This window comes from Octodon degus, unplaced genomic scaffold (assembly GCF_000260255.1).
Source record: "Octodon degus isolate 3935 unplaced genomic scaffold, OctDeg1.0 scaffold00061, whole genome shotgun sequence".
Classification (NCBI taxonomy): Eukaryota; Metazoa; Chordata; class Mammalia; order Rodentia; family Octodontidae; genus Octodon; species Octodon degus.
This window is the reverse complement of record NW_004524637.1, coordinates 1,281,427-1,291,321: the sequence shown is the minus strand read 5'-3', so window position 1 is coordinate 1,291,321 and position 9,895 is coordinate 1,281,427.

Below are 9,895 nucleotides of genomic sequence, written 5' to 3'. Positions count from 1 at the left end.
TCAATTTAAGCTCAGTAACCTTAAAACACTTTCTGGTTATCTATGTTACCCCAAGTGGTCTCAGCTTCTCCCAAATGAAATATGTTACTATGAGAGTAGGCAAGCACCATACACCAGGGATGACATGTACAGGCAAGGCAACATCTTAGAGATGCTGTGTTATGTGAACTCAAGCATGGCCCACCAGCCCTGAAGTTCCTTATATATTACCCACCATACTTCTGCCACAATCTTCTGGTGTCTTACCCTGAAAAGTTTTTCTATGTCACAAAACACAGAAATGTCATTCATCAGACTTCCTACCTTTGAAGACCCTGTGCCATTCCTGGAATCAACCATGCCCTCTCAACACCCTTACAAACAAGCAATAAAGCAACAGATTCTTCAGTTGGAATTATCTGTCTGCGTATTGACTTTATTCTTTTTGCAAACTTGGATCCGTGATCTTCATCTATTTCATTTTTGTCCTTTATTTTTTGTATCTACTCAGAGAGCACTATTGATTCAGTGATTGTGCCACCATCTGTTATGTCATAGAGTTGAGTTCCTAGGAATAGCAGGCTGGAAGAGGAGGGTAAGATAGAAGGGAACTCCTTTGATCTCAGAGTTCACAGCGTGTAGATCTTCACTGGGGCAGTTCATAGCTGAGTGATATGCACAGCCTGTAGAGCTGCAGATCTTCTCTCTGGAAAGGCTGTGAAGACAAAATGAGACTGCACAGGGCACATGGGAAATGTGCAATTAATGTCACCTATTACCTAGTTTGGGCTTTAATCTTATCATAACATTAAGACCTTTTCACATCTAAGAGTGGAGTTCTCAACACAAGAGATAGATGCCAAATAGGCACAGGTAGTTCTAATATCTTTCCATAATCTATGCTGTACAATGACTTTCTTCTCTGTTCTACTTACACGAATCCAGTCTTGTTTTCACCTCTGGAACTATGTCAGGTATGGGCTTCTGGACTTCAGAATTTCTAGTAATCCCACTGAAAGATGGTGTTGCTGGTTACATATGAGTCTCCTGTCCTCCATTATCCATGTCTCTGAATAACTCTGCCCAAAGAATGATGCCTGGACTGTGTTTCACACCTCTGTAGAAGTTGCTCCTCAATTTTTTTCTCAAGGTCAGGTTTTGATCAGAATTTCACTTTTGCAAGATTTCCTTCTGTCTTCAACATGGAGATCCCTTATAAAACTAAAATTAGAAGTTTGACTCAACTCAGATATTGCCCTTCTAGGAATCTTCCACAAATGGTTAAAGACATCACATTATACATATACATATACATATACATATACATATACATATACATATACATATACATGTATATATACATATACATATACATATACACATACATACATATCCATGCTTATGGCAGTGTAACTCACAATAGCAAAATACTGGAAGCAGCTTACATGTCCATGAGTAGATGAACTGGTAAGGAAAATATGATATTTATGCAAAATGTACTCAGTTATACATCAGGATCCATTTGAGTCATCTGTAGGAAAATGGATGCATCTTGAGACCATAATGCTCAAAGATGTAAATCAGACACACAAACTCAAATATCAAATGGTTTCTGTTACATGAGCAAACAAAGTGCAATTTAAAAACAAAATAGAAGATATACCATGGGAACAGGAAGATGGACCTTTTGAAAATGGGATGGAGATCTAGAAGTGGAAGCAGTGGATAAGGAGGGGATAGGATTGGGAAGTAAAGAGAAATGTACCCACGCCACTTCCCCACAATGAATGTATTCATTATGTGTCACAAACACATACTGATAAAAAAAAGCAATAGAAAAAAATATAATGCCTTTTTATTTGCTGCATGGGGGGAAAAACCCCACAAAGTACAGTTTTTGGAGTATGGTAGGTGTTAAATGAAACTTTTGTTTTCCTTAATTCTTTTGAAAGCCATTACAACATCTAAAACAAGATTGTCTTCCAAGATTTTCTTTCTTCATATTCCAACCATCTGCTTGGATTCAGTGTTTTAGTTATTTGTACATCTCTTAGAGATGAAATTAACGCTGGGAGCACAGGGGTAGATGGGAAAGAAGAGCTGGAGATGGCTCTCGGTTTCCTAGCCTGGGGATCTGGGAATTGGCAATGGCTTTTAAAGAAATGAGGCAATGTAGAGTAGGATTTATGGGGAAGGGAGGGAAAGAAGTTTGGCTTCTGTTATGCTAGATTTGATGTGCTGTTGTGATGTGCTGGTATATCAGGAGGGAGAAGCTGAACCCAGCCCTCAGAATTTGGAATCACCCATGATAAGACAGAAGTGATGGGAATCTTGGAGATGAGGAAATCACAAAGCAGAAGGGTGTAGGAGGGTGTAGATATGCGATCATTTGACAGCATTCCTGAATGCTGTCTGCACCTTAGCGAGAGAAGAACTGGGCCTTCTAAAGGCAGAAGGGAAATCATTAGCGGTAAGAGTAGAATTAGATGACCATTTGTCATGAAAGAGGAGCAAAGAAAACTTTAAACAGTTTTGAGACAAATGAATTGGAGAACTTAAAGATGAAATTTGAGAAAGATAATTGCATTTGCCCTTTAGCATAATAATCTTGATAAAAACACACAGCTTCCAACACTTCTGACTATTCAAATGAGACTGGCATGCTGTTAAGTCCTTATCTCATATAATGATTAAAATAACTATGAGACATTGGTGTTTATTATAATCCTATTCTAAAATGAGAAGTTATGCTGGTAGATTAAGAATAGCAAAAATGGCTCCTGGAAAAACCGAGGTTTTAACTTTTAGTATCCATTTCCAAAGTAGGAATTCATTGACATTTCATTTCTACAGAAAACTTTTATCTAGTTTAGGGCCAGAGAGCAGATTAAAAAGATCAAGGGCTCATGGTATTGAGAAAGCATTGTAGTATGTATGAGTTACTCTTGCAAGAAATTTTGTATGTTACTGAGGGTAAAGAGAGTAAGCCAAAGGGTTACAGAAAACTTGAGAGATTCCCTTTTGTTTCTAAGGATGAGAGAGATAAGAGGTAGGAAGAAGAGGTAGAATCAGCAGAAATGAGAAGAAACAGCCAGATTTTGGAAAGTTATGTGTAAGACAGAGTTGGGTGTTATAAAGGTGGGTTCCCAAGCAGACTAATAAAGGTCAAGGTGAAGAGGAAGGGGTGGGTTTTGGAGTGTGGTGGAACATAGAGGTTAAGCTCAGTAAGGGAAAAAGGATGAGACTCCTTGGATAAGAGGAGCCTGTACTGAGAAGACAGTGGTGAGAGGCTGAAGGTACACACTCCAGATGAAAGAGGCTCCCTTGACATATATCTACCCAGGGCCCCAAATACGAGTGGGAAAAGGACTGGAAAAGGCCACCCAGCATCAAGTGTTGAATATGATTCCTACAGGATACCACGTCAGTAGGTATGATGCTGGAGAATTGCCATTTTATAAGATAGTCATCGTACTGGATGCAGACACTGATGCTTTATGAAACTCACATTGTCATCTATTTATGAGGCTATAGGGTGTTTTGGATTTGAGTTTCATTTGGTGGTATTACAGGGAATCTCATAGGTCAAACCAATTTCAATTTCAAATATTAACACAATCAGAAGTTCCTTGTGTCTTAATTAGGGGTCATCAACTCCCTTGTAAAGTGGTCCCTGTCAGGCCTGCCTGTGGTAATTTGGGGAGTTCAGTGAAGCTTAAAATGAAGGATTTGATAGTCAGTGTTTTTAGTCATATTGTTTTGCTCTTCAGCAAATAATGGGTAGCCCAGAATCCAATTAGAGCAGTATTCAAATAATGTTATATTTGCATATTTGAATTGACCGTCTTCAGAAAGGAGAGGGCAGGCCATGCAGTTCTCCAATTATTTAGAGCAATTAGAAGAGATGATCAGACATTTCTGAGGTCTCATTAGCAGATGTGTTGCCTGCTCTGACTTCTCCACAGATCACAACTGGGCCTGGCCGCCCACACTCTCTTTCCGGAGAGTTCTGCCGACAATGACTCACTTTGAATTCAACACAAGTAGCTATTTTCACAGCTGATTTCTACTTTCCCTCTGAAAAGTCATTCATTACTGCCTTTCCTCTAAAATATACATTGCAAATACCAATACCTTGCTCTCTTTCAAAGCTCTTTAATTTCTGTTTTATATCTAAACCCTTCTTCATCTTGGTATTTAATACCAGGCTGGAGTGACTTTGCAAACATAAAACTTAGTGCTCAGGAAACTTGCTTTCGAAAAATAAAGTATCTAGCATTCTAGATTTGGGTGCATTCCACTATAATTACATTTTCTCTGATAAGCATTTTAAGAATAGATCAGTGTTTTGATAGTAGAAATCCTCCAGTTGGCAGGAGCACAGTCTTAGTGCTCTGTTGATGATTGTGCTTGGTCTCCTAGCTTCCAAATTAAGGATTTCCTCTGTAATGAAGCTCAGGATTCCCTTGCTGGCATCATTTGCCCACAAACCCTAAGCCACTGAACAGAGTCAGAGTAATAGTTTCCTTTCGTTGCATATTATGGCCACCAAGCAGAGCCCTGCTTGTCTCCTTCCACACTTAAAGACATTCCAGTATTTCACATCCCGACTTTAAATCAGAACAAAATCATCATTCTTAGCACTTCCTAGGTTCCATCTTTAATTTTTATATTAAGCAAGAGTGAAGTAGAAGATGAATCTGGCTTGGATTAGAAGACTTAGTATTTACCGACTAACTCATGTTGGACAGCTAAGTTAACCATGATTGGATTCACTCCTGTTCTAGAGATCACATTGTTTGCTGACTGACTGGGGATGGGGATGGCTCCTTCTCAAAGATAGGGGATGTGTGGCTAACACCTGGGTCACTGAATGACATGGGGCTTTAGCTCAGAACAGATGAGAGCAAAGACATGACTGTGGCTATGCACATTGGCCTGTGTCCCCATGATAAGTTCTTTATGGCTCACTGAGATTGTCTCATTGGCATCATTTTCATGCCATCAGTGTTTCTTGTGCTCCTTTTTGTTACCACCATGCAAGACCTAGATCTAAAACATCAGATGGATGCAATGACTAGCAGGCAAAGTACATTTTCAGTTCTGTGTTCTAGTAATCTAGTCTCTACCATATAATAAAGTGGTTCTTACTAGACAGGAGCTCTCTCTCTCTTGCTCCTTTTTTTTTTTTTTTTTTTTGTGGAACCGGGGATTAAACTCAGGTCCTTGCACTTGCCAGGCAAGCGCTTATTCTACTGAGCTATCTCCACAGCCCCCAGAAGCTCTCTAAATACTGCTTCAATTACACTGGTTCTTAATATACTAACTTCAACTGCCAGAAGTTTTATGGATCTTTGAATATTCACGTACTTTTCCCCTACTACTGGTGAATTTCTTGTGTTTATATCTTTTATGTTTACACTTATTTGTTCTCTGAAGAGCAAATAGGCAAGGATGTCTATATTATTTTATAGACATCCTCCATCAGACACATATTAGTTATGTCTCTGTATCTCAGCATCTGTAGTACAGGCAAGGAGATAACCAAAATATCTCCTTATAAAAAAAATTTGACCTTTGGGAAGAAGTCCTAAGGATTTCTTCAAAATAATAAAGCGTGATAAAGTTGATCAATTTTTAGAGTGATGAATATGACAATTTTGTTGGTGGTGGTCTTCCTTTGTCTCCAGTCTTTTCATTATCATATTATCATTGTCTTCTGAGAAAAACACCTGCAAAAGCCATATTTGTCATCTGTCCCCATGGCCATCCCCAAAGTGTCCTAGTAGAGGCTGGAGTCATGTAAGTCTCAGCAGCCTACGAGCAAGTCCTGTCAATAGATTACCTCTCAATGTTTATAGTGCTTGGCAAGGAGAGAACACTCACTGGTGAGAGGTAGCAGCTGAGGGAATCTGCACTCCTTTAAACTCTCTCCAGGATCTTTTTTCAGTCCTGTTTCACAGAGAGCACCTTTCTCTAATCTTCCCCTGAGAGGTTAGACCCACCTGCAGTAAAATGTTCTATAAATCTATTCTTGTTCAACCCAACTAAATGTTTTTGTACAAGAGAAAAACATAAAAATCCATTATTGAAGTTGTACATATTGCTTTATAGATATCCACTGTCAGAGACATATGAATTGTAAGCATCAGTATTACAGGAAATTCCAGAGAAGTGAGAAAGATTTAGACTAACAGAATTCTAATGCTAACAGAAAGCTCGTAGTGATCACTGTCACTGGGGCTGTGTACTGTATCTCTAAGGAAGACCTCAGGTGGCTGAGGAGGTGACAAGAAGGTTGGAGAGGGGCCTGGAACTGGGACTAGGCCTGGGGGCTGCTTTCTTACACACTCTTCTCTGAAGGATTGAGTGTTTTCTCTTTTCATTGGGTGCTATGTGAATGAGATGGGGTCCTCTTACAGTTTTGTTTTCATGGCTTCTGTTATCCTCACTGAAGTGCAGTCTAATATAATGCTAACATAAATTTTGGCTCTTTTAGGAAAGAGACCTCATTCACATAGCTTACATGGCTGTATCTTTTTAAAAAAAATTTCTTTATATTTATTTATTATTGGATACAGGGTCTCACTATGCAGTTCAGACTCATAGTGATTCTCCTGTGTCAGCTTCCCCAGTGCTGGGATCAAAGGTGTGTGCTAACACATGGGGTTTCAGGGTCAGCATGCATGACATGCCCAGGGTTCTGGGGCCAGTATGGTACACAGTACCTGGGCTTGAATTTGGATCTTTGTGTTTATCAGGCAGGTTCTTAGACCACTGAGCTGTCTCCCCAGTCCTGCTATATCTTATAATTGTCCCACTTAATTATTTGTTATTGCTAATCTCTTACCACACTGTCTTAACTTTCTTGTTGCTGAGACAAAATATTCAACACTCACAAGTTAAAGAAGGAAAAGTTTGTTTAGCTCACAGTTTGTAGAGGTTTCAGTCCGTCATCAGCTGGCTCCAAGGTGAAGTGGCACAGAAGACAGGCTTTGAGAAACAGTTTATATTTTGTAGAAGGTAGAAAAGCAACAAAGGGTCAGTCACAGCTGTTTACACTCCTTATACCTTATCCAGGCTACTTAGGGCAGATAGTATGATACCCTTAACCCCAGTCTATTGTTCCTACCATTGCACCCCAATGGATCCCAGAGTCACTCACTCCAGATCCAGTCATCTTAGAAGAAGCCCAACCTATAACTGCATGAGACTTTGGGATTTTAATCCAATAAGCCATATCATACACTTACTTTATAAATTAAACTTTGTTATTTCTGTGTATGGCTAAGGAAAACCAAGGTGTATATAGGGTTCAGTACTATCTATGATCTCAGGCTGCCATTGTGGTCTTGGAGTACATTTCTTATAGATAATGGGGAGGAGGACTGTCATGCCAAGATAAATGTGCAGTTAATTTTTAAAATAACCAGAAGTTGGAATCAAAAAAGATTCTTTCCAAAGAAAAATATGAACTAGTACCACAGGAAGCCTTTGTGGAATGAATGAATGAATGAATGAATGAATGAATGAATGAATGAATTTTACATGAAGCAAACTGGCCTTATATTTTAAATGTCCTTATCTTTAGAACTCAACTACAGTTTAAGACACTAATTGTACTTGTAGTAAGTATTCATTCTAAAATTGTCTTCTTTATGGTTACTTAGGTGTATTTGTTATGCCGCAACTTAAACCTGGTTATTTTATTTAAAATGAATTTAATGATAAATCTTAAATCTATGTTGATTTAAATGATATGATTTATTATGCAATAATAACAATAAAACCAAAACAATAAGATAAATCAAAACTGAAAGCAAAGGAATATCAAACTTGATTTTCTAGTTGTCCTGGTCCATCAGGAAATCTGATGCCTATAAATTACAGTCTCTGAGATATCTTTTTCTTTGTGCTGCTGCTCTGAAGTTCAGTATGAACTGTTCAGAGTTTGGTTAACATCCTAGTAACATCCTTAGTCCACTGTTATGAAATAAATGCTGTAAGAAGAGTGCTACGTGGTCACATTGCAATTTAAACTTCACCCATCATCATAAGTATTCTTCATACAAAACACTCAGGAACTGTTACAATATAGAAATTGGTTTATATTGGAGGGGTGTAGGTGCTGGAATCCTTATGGATGAAGAAATTTGACATTAGAAGCAAGAATTAAAGAAATCTGTAAGGAATGAAGGAAAATTGAAAAGCAACCACTATCCAATCCAACAATGCCACTTCTGGATGTAATTCAAGGAAATTGAAATTAGAATCTAAAAAATATGTTGGACTCCCATGCCCACTGCAGCACTACCCACAGTATCCAAGATGTAGAAACAGGGCCGAGGAGATGGCTCAGTGAAATAAGCGCTTCCCTGGCAAGCACAAGAGCCTGAGTTCAATCCCTGGTTCCACCAAAAAAAAAAAAAAAAGATGTAGAAACAACCTAAATGTCCACTGATTGGTGAATGGATGAGGAAAGTATGGTGTATATATAGAACAGAGTACTACCTAGCTTTCAAGAAGGAAGAAAATCCTGGAATATGTGGCATTATGGATAAATGTGGAAGATATTATACTAAGTGAAATAAGACAGGCAGAGAAAAATAAATATTGTTGGCTAGGCTAGGATCCACAAAAGAATTTATCAATTCAATGGGATAAATTTTAAATTACTGCAAGATTATTCAATCCTAAAGATCTACAGTACCCATTGTGACCTATAAGTACCAATGTTGCACACTTTGAAATTTGTTAAGAACTCGTATAGCAGGCTGGAATAAGTGCTCTCCTGGCAAGCACAAGGGCCTGAGTTCAATCGCTGGTTCCACCAAAAACTAAAGAACTCATATAGCATATTAAGTGTTCTTAATTATTACAGTTTTAAAATTGGAGCAATATGAAAAAACTGAAGGGTTTTGTATACACTGGGTACCAATTTTATGTCAGCACTTGGATTGTCAACTGAGTTTAATCCAACTACATCTGTCTGTCATAGGTGTCATTTACAATTATTCATTACATTGTTCTAAATAATGCTACTATAAGGATTATACTTCGTAGTATGTGACCTAATTGTGAGCTCATTCTTGGATTGAAGGGCAGCTGGATGGTTCATTGTCTGCATTTTTTCAGTTTCTCAAAGATGGAAGCAAGCCAAGATTAATAGTGCTTCAGTTAAAGGCTGCCTCCATTGAGAAAAGGGGGTTCTTATAACCTCTCTACTGAGGTTTCTGGCAGCATCCAATAACTTCTAGTTCATAGAACAGGCCGAAAATCAGCTTCCCTTTACATGAACATGCATGGTTCCTATTTCCTAAAATGTAGCTATTCTGGCAGCAATCCAGGCATCTGTAATAACAATGGAAGTCTTCCTCCCACTCTAAAATAACTAGTATTCACCACTAGCATTGTTGAGATGCTTTAATATGTTCCTTTCATCTGTCCCCTAGATTGGTCTACAGAAGTCAAGTAAATTCCTTATTGGAAAAGGCAACCATTGACACTAGTATTCTTTCCTACGTCTTACTTCAAGAGGTCTGATAATTGAGCTGTCATTTATAGCATCACTTACCTTTTCCAATGTTGGATGCAAATCATAATGCTAATTGCCTCTTTTAAAAAGTTCTACTTCTGAAACTTGATGAACCTCTCAAATAATGATTTGGTTGTGCTCACCTAATTCTTATTCAGTGGTGAGCATCTAAAAGAAATCATTATTAAACCTAGCTCACTGACTGCTTTTCCTAAGTGTTAAATAATAAATAATGCATTTATTTCTACTTCAATTAATCTACTTAGACATCTCACAAACCAAATACTTTGGTGGAAATGTACTAATCTGCAGAACCAATCCCCCGCCAGACTCTGCCTTGACATTTTGAGCTTTATAATACAGACCTTTTAATTTGAGATA